Genomic DNA, 9,046 nt, shown 5'->3' with positions numbered 1-9,046 from the left:
GTCATCTTTGCTCACATAATGTGCTCCTTTTGGAACAACAACCCTCTAAAAGGAGAATACAAGCATACTCTGAGTCAGTCTCTAGGACAGCAAGGCACTCCTACAGAAAAGAGGGAGTAAAAATGCTTGAACAAAATATATACAAGAGACCAATGGGTCAGTTCACACAGTTATTTTTAAAACGACAAGGTGGCTCGTATTTGCATGTAAACTATTTGTTAGCAGTGTATCTTTCACAGAAGAGACAGAACACAGGACTATGACCCTGAAAGATTCCCAATGGAAAAATATTTTGAGGTTTCCAGTCCTTGGAACCTCACTGTTCTTTTATTCCTATACATTTTACATTTGCTGAAGTGTGCTTAAAATACAAAGAAGAAAAAAAAAACGCAACCAGAGAATTCATTTGTCCTTGATACCTTATGGCAGTTTGTGCTCAGAAACTCTTATCTTTAATGTTCTGATTGTTTTCCCCAACATAAATTGAGTCACAGGGACAGCTCAGTAAACTCTGCCTGCAGATTTCCAAAGGAAGGTAAGTAACCCTCCAGCACATAGTTACTCCACAGAGAGAACAAGGAGGGGCAAATAACCCAGGAACTCCACAGAAACACCCAATACACCTTTGCCTTGTTTCTTCACTAAAATGGAATAGGTAAGAAATGGAAAACAATCATTTCCCTCAACTTAGATGCAACTGCTGGTTTCATCTCATCTTGAGAGCACCCCCAGGAACAGCAGCCTGCTGTCCTAAAGCTTGGGCATCTTAATTTTTTTGTTCCCTCCCTTTGCATCCAGCCACAAGTTTCCCTTATTGAGTTGGTAAGCACTGCTGCTCTCCAGCCCCCGGGCACTGACTGCACCTCCCTGCTGGTTCTCCGCTCTCCTGCACCTGGCCCAGCATTTCTGTACCAGGCCCTCTTAGCACACCCTGTTCTCCTCATCACCAAGGTCATCTCGGTCTGGTGCTCCTCCTCCACCTGAGGGGGAAGCACCTGTTTTTGCTGCTCCTCTTCTCAGCTGTGCAGTCACAGCAAGTCACTGCTCCCTGGAGGGGCCTCCCTCGTACCTTCTTATTTGGGAAGAAATCAGGCACTGTGCTGAAAGCAGACCTACCTTCTCCTCAGGTCAAAAAGCAGAGCTCCTTGATGGCACTGATTAATTTAATTTCACACTTGCAGAGCAGAGTTCAGTCCAGGCAGAGTTGCTCTGCTCTTCTAAAGAATGAGAATAAAAATACACTGTTTGTGCAACAGACTATGTCAGCTATTTCTTAGAAATCCAGTGTGTTTGTATTTAAGTGTTCTTTCCAGTACATAGTTTATGAAGTTTTTAGAATAACAGATAATGAAATATCTACCTTCCTATAGTATGGAAAGGAATGAGTTCCAGCTGCATAACTGCTATCAAATTCCATACAGCATTTCTTCTTGCAGCAGCCAGGTTACTGCTCTGTCAGTGCTCATTTCTTTTTCCTAAGAGCATTAAACCCTTGTAGAACCTGGAAAACTTTAGGTAATCAGCAGCCAAGTGTACAAATGTAGAGTTAAACTCAGCAGTCGTTTCTCAGGGTTAACACAGAATCAATAAATGAGACAGTTCTTAAACTCAGTATCAGCACCCACTGATGAACTCTTGACAGCAGAAATGAAGACTGCTGAGGAATGCTAATGGTAAAAACAATGAAATGGAGAATTAAAGGGAAAAAGTTGGTTCCCTTTATTTAGCAGTTTCAGTTGAAGGTGATCCAGGAATACATAGCAGAAAAGGTCATTAAATGAAAACGGTGAAGCCATTTTGCAGGTTTACCTCTTTTCTAGGGCATTTTACCAGATGATCATAACATGAGACAGTGACAAATGCATTCCAGCTGAGATAAGATATGTGGGTCATGCTGACTTTGCAACATTATAAACCACTATTGGGGATAACACAGCTTCTCTGTGAGGTAATTTACCTTCTTTGGATGAAAAGATAAATGCGAATTAACAGGGAAGAGACTGAAACATCTGAGCTGTGCTATTGATCTACTAAGGACCTAGATAAGTCACAGAGAAACTAATGCTTGCTTTGCTTGAGATTAGTGATGGATGGGATAGCAGATTTAGCAGCTATGGAGCTATCACTGTCAACAAAGTCTTTGCACTATTTTTTTTTATTCTTAATTATCCTGCAGTAGTAGGGAAAACGTCCCATAGCAGCAGTAGGCAGAAGCAATCTTTTAGTCATGACATTATGGACTCTAAATGAAAATATTACAAGGAACAAAAATACTCAGTGCTTCAAGTGTGTTAAAAAAACCACATCTGTTTCTGATAAACAAATGTGGGTTTAAAAAGTATTTAGTTGTAGCACTCCATTTTCTGAGGGGAGCATACGAGAGCTTTCTGCTGAGAATACCAGGCTTCCTGCTTCACCTCTAAGAATTTTTTTTTAAATGCCTGGTCCAGGGACAGCAAATATAGTTCTTCTGCAAAGAATGTTGTAAAACACTGCTATAATGACCCTTCTGATTTTTGCAGTAAGGCCTTTATCCACTTACCTATCTGACCAATGAAAGAAAACAGAGATCATAAATTCAAGCACAAGGACTGAGTCCTTTTAGGGAAGTGAATGGAAATGATTTTTAGTAGAGAATCTAAAGGTTTGTGAGTATGAAAGTTCTGTTTGTAAAAGGTTTTTTAAAACTTATCTATTTACTGAGATTTTGACATGGGACCTCTGATACAAGGATTTGTCAAAAAGTGCCCCTTCAAGATAACAAGTTTCATTTGTAGCTGTTAGTTTGAAACAAAAGATTAGATTTTTTTTTTTCCTATTCTAGCCTATCCTTGTTTTTTCTGTGAGGGGCATAGAAGGAGGTGTTTGAGTAACCAGTCTGCAAGCTCATCTGCTGAAGTGCCCAACTGAATGGGTAAAGGGAAAACTAAAATCAGTCACAACCTCCATCCAGTGATCATCCCCCAGCTGATTTTGGCTGTCATTAAGCACTGAGCATGGCTTCCTTTTCAGTATTTTGTATGCGATGCCATCAGAACATTCACCTCTGGAAGGAAGATCTGTAATATCCAGGCTGAATGACTTGGAAGTCCAAGCTATTAAGTATTAAGCATTACTACTCTTCCCATAGCAGCACCTATAAAGAAGTATTCACTCAGCAAAAGGGGGAGATGGCACACACTTCCTGGGGACTGCCCACTCCCTGGAAGCACCAAGTCCTCATGTTGGCATCTGTTCTAACTTGAGTGCAGACTTGGGAGCACCAAGAAATGTACTTAGAAGAAAGCAGAACCCCTTTCATTCTTGCAAGATACTACCAAACACAATTAATTCCTAAGAGTTCAGTTCAGCTTTTGTGAATAATTAAAAAGCTGAGGAGCTCCAAAAGGGGGCTTAGCAAAGAGCAGAATACTAAAAAAAAAGAAGTCATTTGCCAACAACAGAGTATTAAACAAATTAATCCGTAGCCATAACCTCAAGCCAACCAATGGAAAGGGCAACTGAAGGGCAATAACAAAACAAACATCAGTCCCAGAAAGGGCTGAGAGCAAAGTGAAAGTCATTCTGCTGCCTGCATCCATCTCTTACACTGGCATTTCCTCCTGCCCAGCAGCCTCGGCAGAGCATCGTGATGAGCCCCAGGCTGGTGGAGGCTCTGCTTCCCTGCCCCACACAGGGATGTGTCTGGAGGAGTCCTCGGGCATGTTTAGTAAAATCACTGATGTTTTATTCAAGAGCTTTTAGAGAGGAAAAGAGTGCACAGTGGTTACTGATACATTTTGTTGCTGTTAAAACAGCAATTTTGTGCTCCAACAACAAAATTCCTCAGTGAAGCAGTGAATTGGCTCTGCATTGCTCTGGGCCAGACAAAGCTCACAGATTTCTGTCTGTGAAATGTTCCTGCTAGTGTTACCCACGGGCTTTGCTGTGCATCAGTCCCTGTGTCTGCTTCCAAAAACGCTCCTGTAAGCCAAGCTCATTGGTAGTACCAAGATGATCACAGAAGTGGTACAGAGGCACCAGCTGATTCTGGTTTCAGAGCTCCTGCAGGAAAGCAGGGCCTTTCTCCATGTCTGCACTGAGATGAGGGAGAAAGCTGTCTTGTTTGATTGAGAAAATACCAGGTCACTATATGGAACTGTTAAAAATAAGAAAGACAAGATTATCGATGGATTTCCACCAGTGAGCAACATTTGCCTTCCCCTTAATCTTAAGACAAGTTGCTTTCTTGAAATCAGAGAACAGTGTTACACACATGTACAGTAATGAGTAACTACAGAATTTGGCTGTGTGCTTATGCCTTGCACAATAAGGAACCTAGTTTTGTCTCTAGTTATATCTCTAGAATTTAGAAATCAAAAACCTAATGTAATTTGCTACAGCTGGACACCACCTGCAGGGTACTGTTTAAGTACTCTGAACATTACATACTTATCTTTTAAATATTGATAATGCCATTTTTCATTTGTGTGACATGAAGTCCCACAGGGAATAATTATGCTAATAAACCTTAATGATTCTTGCAAATAAATGATCAAACAAAATTGCTACTGTTGATTTATATTAATGGATGCCTTTAGGAGAAGATTTGTCAGGATGTGCTGCTTCTTGAATCCCAATTCATCTTATTTAGCAGAAGAATGTACATAGTTTGTAAAACAGATTAAGTGTTTAAAATATAATGTGTTCATGCAGTTTCTGCAGTTCATAACACTCAAGGACTATTATCTTGCCTTATGGCAAATCTTCATTAAAGGCTTCTTTATATACAACCTTTGTGAGTCCTTTTTTCCCCTCCTTTTGTCCCCTATGGCTAAAAAAAATTCTCCTTCAGAAGATCTCTAGTTTAACCTTTCTGTCACTCACACAAGAATCAGTGATCCCTATGCTCTCCTAACAGATAAACACCACTGCTGAACACCTTTGCTTTTACTGTAATTAGTCCAGAAACATTCTTGGTGCTTTAATAAGGGCACACAACCTGAAACTGGGTGACCTACGGAATTTTACAAGATGTGTTAAGATGAGCAGTTTCTACTTTTCCTCTACTGTCAGATATGCTGTAATTCTCATTCCCAACCACCCATACTTTTGAAATTTTAACCAAGTTCATTTGGAAAACATTTTACATGGGCTTGCCCTTTAGATAGTATGAATGTTTGAAAGCAATACCCATGGACTATTTGCTTTAGCTTATAAATAACCGTATCTATTCAGATATATTCTGGAGCAATGCAACTGTAGTTCAAGAACCTAATTTTAGTATTTTCAGAGGAATTATCCTTACCCTCTCTGATCTCCATTACCTGTTCAGTATTTTATTCCCATCCCACACATGTTTGCACTACAAAGTACTCTTTTGGGCACTCCTAATTCCTCAATTTTTCCTCTTGTTGTGAAGCATTTTTCAGGGCTTGCCTCACTTCATTTACATGTGAGTAGTATTACTTCTCTTCCTTCTCTGTCTGTGGGTTTGGAATGACATCTTTCATCAGGTTTCTCCAGGATCCAAGAGCTCTGTTGAGACCTGATTTCCACAGACAGAAGCAGCAAAAAATATGACTAACACAGTATCTCTGTTAAATGAGATTTTTCATTGCTCCTCCAAGATAGAAACTTTTCTCTTAAACTGCCTCATCTCTTCTTTGCAGGTTGTTTTAATGTGTCAGGTGAATCGCATTGCACATGATTTCTAGTGGCTTGTTTTTTGAAGTCTAGTCACTTCTCATTCTCACACCATCTGGCCAGACATGTCTGCTTTTATATACTGTAGATATTCTAATTTAAGTTACTTGATCCTTAACAATTAGTTTATGCATTTTAGTTAAAATGTATTTACAGTTAGATGATGAAACATTCACTTACACCTTTTTAATGTATGTAAACTGAGATTCCAAATGGATGTCACTATCAATTTTCTACATACACATACACATTCCTTAGTGCTTATACAGTGGATTAATTCTGGTTTAATACTAATTCATTTTTATCCTGTCTTCTAAATAATTAATGTAAGTCATGTTTATTGACTTTCAAGCTATCACTGCAGAAGGACTCTTCACTGGCAGTGGCATAAAACAAAATCACTTATCTAGATAGCAAGATTAACTTTCTAAGTATTTTCCTCTTTTTAAAACTGACTTGAAAGGAACAATTCATTCTTATCTGTTATGCAATGCACACTAGTTTCCTGAAGGACTGTACATTTTCATTTTATTTCTAGTGGGAGGGCTTTCTTCTGAATTTCAGTATTTTGCTATTCAGTATTTGAAAAACTTACTCTCTCTGCCTTCCAGGCAGCAAAGATCCACCTTGCCTGGCTCCCAGGTTGGCTTAGCAAGTCATAGCAAAGCATCCTGTTCTCTGCACACAGCCTAGGATGGGAGAGGTGCCCAGCCAGGCCAGACTAAGGTGTAGAAGGGAGTCCCCCTGTGCAAATCCTCTGTACATCTTGAGCTTGAGGACAGAAGCCTGAGTCCTGTAGCAGTTTGTCCTCAGCTGAAAGCAAGAAAACAACCAACCAATAATAATGAAAATCTGCCTTCAAAGTGGGATGTGAAAATGTAGATTATAGTGTGATATAGATCTTAAATAATAGATAATATACTAAATAGCTAGTAATTTTGGATGTAGAAGATCCACCTTTGTCCTCAACTGCATCAGATAGAGAATTTGTCCTGCTTTTCCTCCAGAAACCATTAAAAAAAAGAGATTATTTTCATCCCAAAATGTATGGAAACCCTACCTAAATAGTAATTTTCTGGCCAGCCCTGGTCAGTGATGAATGAATGTTAAGAATGCTATATAAGATAAATATAATATCTCATATATATGATAAATGAGTGTTATATTTATAGGCTCTACTAAGCTGTATCTTATTTTATCCAAGATTTGAACAGTTTAAACTGATCTGAGTAAAACCTGAAAAAAAAATCCTAGACATTTGTAGACATTTTCTAAATAATGTTGCTCAAAAGGTATAACTCAGCAATAAAATAGGCAGAGCTTAAAAGGAAATGATTCAATAATAATGCTAAACATAAGCTTAGTCATACTGTAAGGCAAAGCTCTGTAATGAACTCAAAATGAAGGATGGTGGAAACATAACAAATAGACAAGAATAACAATGCCAGTACACAACAAATACCAAACCACACATTTTTGTGTCATCTCTACCTACAAACAAAAGATGTTTACTGTGGATTCTTTTCATGCTGTGCAGATTTAATTTACACAAAGTTTTGAACCTGTTCTAGTTGGCAATCTTCTAAGTGTAAGGAGATGCAGTAACTAAGATGCTTAAAAGTAAAGCCATGAAATAACATGACATTCATGACATACACCCAAGCTTTTCTGTAGGTCTCTTGCAGGTACCTTTTTAATTGTTGATATCCTGGAAAAAGTGACACTTTTTAAATAGGTCAAGTAAGTTTTAACCTTAATAAATTAGAGAATTAACATATTTATAGCATTCCATGATGTTGTTCAGGTGGAGGAGCTGTCTCTCATGTCCCTTTCCAGGACTAACAGAGGAAAAGGGTCTCCCCAGGCTACAGGGGCATGTTGCCCAGGGAGTGAAAGTCACAGTGTACAAACACTGATTTACCAAGGAACACAAAGGGAAAAGGAGCTTTGGCACCTGTTTGCATCAGACTGTCCAGCCCTGGGAGAGCATCCTGGCCTGGAGAGACCTCTTCTACTGGCACAAAACCAGAACCTGAAACAGCACAGCAGAACCATATTCCTGGACAGCACCCTCTACACCCTCAATTCTGACTCCAGTTGTGTGTGGTCATCTGGTCTCAGGCTTCATAACCACCTACTTTTCTCCCAGTAACATGACAGGCACTTGTCCTTGGACCTGGGAGCAGAGGCTGCACTGATTACATTCAGCACTGTCTGAATGCAGTGCTGCCTAGGTCTGCCTGAAAAACTACCAAAGTGACTATTTTCCTACATAGCATATCTTTAAAATTCACTATTAGAAGACACTAAAATACACTCTAGGTCTTGGCTTAATTTAAGCATTTGCTGTGCCCTGGTCTTCTTTTAACAGAAGTGCCTTGTTTCCCTGGGTAAGTTTCTGTATGACTCACCATTTCCATAACCTCAGCCTCACATTCATGAATGCACCAAGGCAATTGAATATTTATCAGATTTTAGAGTTTTTTTCCTGAAAGATTTGCATTTAAATAAATGACAACAAAAGGGAGAGCTGAAAAGAGTCTTCCAGAACTCCCCCACATTACCTCTTTCAACTTTTGTACCATCATTGCAGTCATTGTCTACCAAATCTTCCCAGGCAGACAGAGAATATATTACTGTTGCAAAAAGCAAGATGCAGTTTAGGAACAATTACTGCAAAAATTAACTTCCACAGCATAATCTTTTTCTATCCTCTCCCTAGGTGATAGCCACTCTTCTCACAAGGGAGTCTTCTGGCAGCATGCCCTCCCCATTTTTGGCGCAAATGCCACCAATGAGGACCTGCCACTCTCTTTGGTGCCAAGAGAACTGAGATGTTTCAGTTGGACTGGCTCCAACAAGGGTGAAAATCAGAGCTTCTGCATGTTCCTTCAAGCGACAAAAAAGAAGCACCAAGATCTTGCCTGCCTACTCTTTGCACAGGCTTTTCCTTCCCCACAGGCAACCCAGACATCCACAGAGCAGTGAATAAGCTCAAGACCAGACACATGGAGATTTGTGCTGCCAATGGAAATGGCTGCTGAGGACTCAGAGAGCTGTGTGGAAAAGCTTGGAATCCATTTTCCCTTCACCCTCACCCAGTAATGCAGAGAAAAGGAAAATGAAAGAGAAAAAAAATTATTTAAAAAGCAAATTGGAAAAAAAAAAAAAAAAAAAAAAAAAGGCAGTTTTGAGAGCTTGAAGCTGCCTCTGAGGGTCTGCAAAACAGAGGCAACCTCTGCTAAACATCTGCTAACCTCAGAGCAACAACTGAGCTCATCTTCCCATCCCTACCCAAACTCCACAGAGAAACAAACAGGAGCAACTGAGCCTTTTCCTCCCCTTCCCATGTCCCACCTGA

Source organism: Zosterops lateralis, assembly GCF_965231275.1.
Source record: "Zosterops lateralis genome assembly, chromosome: 13".
Classification (NCBI taxonomy): domain Eukaryota; kingdom Metazoa; phylum Chordata; class Aves; order Passeriformes; family Zosteropidae; genus Zosterops; species Zosterops lateralis.
This window is presented reverse-complemented; position numbering follows the sequence as displayed.